Here is a 1476-nt window from a genome sequence, read left to right as displayed (position 1 = left end):
GGCCTTAACCCAACACACGTTGGGCCTTAACCCAACACACGTTGGGCCTTAACCTGCTCTGTAATTGTCATACGACGCGTTAAATTAGTGTAGTGTTGCCTAACTGCAACCCCCGCAATATAGTTTGCTACTCGCACTGCCCGGTCCCCAGTGTATCGCTTCATGTTAAACACCTTGCAGCTATACACTGTAATGTGGATGGCAGCAGGACGTACATGCTCAATGCCCTTTGCAGTTGTTCATTGGCATTTGCAGTTGTTCATTGGCATTCGCATGGCGAAGCACTTAGCCTACGCTGTGGTACGGCCTGTGTCAACTGTCCGCTGATGTTGTACGTCCAAATCACACACTGTACTGCACATTGGTCCTCATGTACTGAATGATACATCGTGGTACATGTGACCGTACAACGACTGCGCCAACAACGGCGAACCATGCGGTCCAAATGTTGTGCACTCAGCTACGTGTCGTCTCCCTATAAGAGCTGGATTGCAGTGTGGTATGCCCTGGATGGCGATCAGCATGAGCCGTCTGTTGATGTAGTGGCGCGTGTTGTCAGACGTAGTCGTCTCTTCTCACACACCGTGATAGCATGGTGCACTGCGTTCCACATCTGCGACATGCGACAGAGGCCGGTTGACAGTCGTTCGCGCAATGGACATCGCATACGTACGGGGGCCACCTTCCACGTGTTCGCGAAGCGTGCACATGTTGTTGCGTGTATGTGGGCAGACATAGTGTGTCGTGACACCTGACACAGGCATGCAACAATCGTTGAATTTGCAAATGGCGATGGACGCCTACGTTTGCTGGTGACGTTACGCAAATGAACAACTGGTAAACCGTTGTGGTGCGGTTGTTCTCGCTAGAGGTGAATCAGTGATGGCGACGATCGGTTGAGCTACCAACCGGTTGTTCCAGCGATACCCACCATGCCCACGAACGTGAATGGCATCTGGGTGTGAAGCGATACGCGGCGGTGGCTGGGTGGGACCGTCCCCGGCCGGTGAGGGGGGGCCTCCCGGCGTGCTGGCCGCGCGGTGCGTGGGCGCACGCGCTACAGCCGGCTGGTGGGGGCGGCCAGTGGCAGGCGCGCCGGCCGACGGAGGCGGCAGGCGGCGCAGCTGCGCGCCGGCGCACCCTGCACGCGGCGCCGTGCGGCCAAAGTAGGTCCTCGCGGGCCCGGTGCGAAGCGCGGTGGACATCTGCAGTGTGCTGGTCCGATTGAGGACTGTGTGCGCTGAGGATGCGCCGCCGCCCGGCGCTCGGCGCCGCGACGCCGTCTGCTGCTCGGTCGCCTCTGCGGTTCTCGCAGGTGGTTTGTATCGCAGCTGTGCGGACGTGTTGGCGCGTGCGCTGTGCTGGGAGAGTTCGCTTCGGCACCCAAGTGGGGCTTTTGTCCTTCTGTGGCGCTGGCGTTGGAGCTGCCGGTCACCGTAGGTGGCGCGTGTTGTCTCCCGCCGGCAATGCCACGAC

The sequence above is a fragment of the Schistocerca serialis genome, unplaced genomic scaffold (genome assembly GCF_023864345.2).
Source record: "Schistocerca serialis cubense isolate TAMUIC-IGC-003099 unplaced genomic scaffold, iqSchSeri2.2 HiC_scaffold_1165, whole genome shotgun sequence".
In the NCBI taxonomy this organism is placed as follows: Eukaryota; Metazoa; Arthropoda; class Insecta; order Orthoptera; family Acrididae; genus Schistocerca; species Schistocerca serialis.
The sequence above is the reverse complement of the archived record's forward strand: the minus strand, read 5'-3'. Positions refer to the sequence as shown.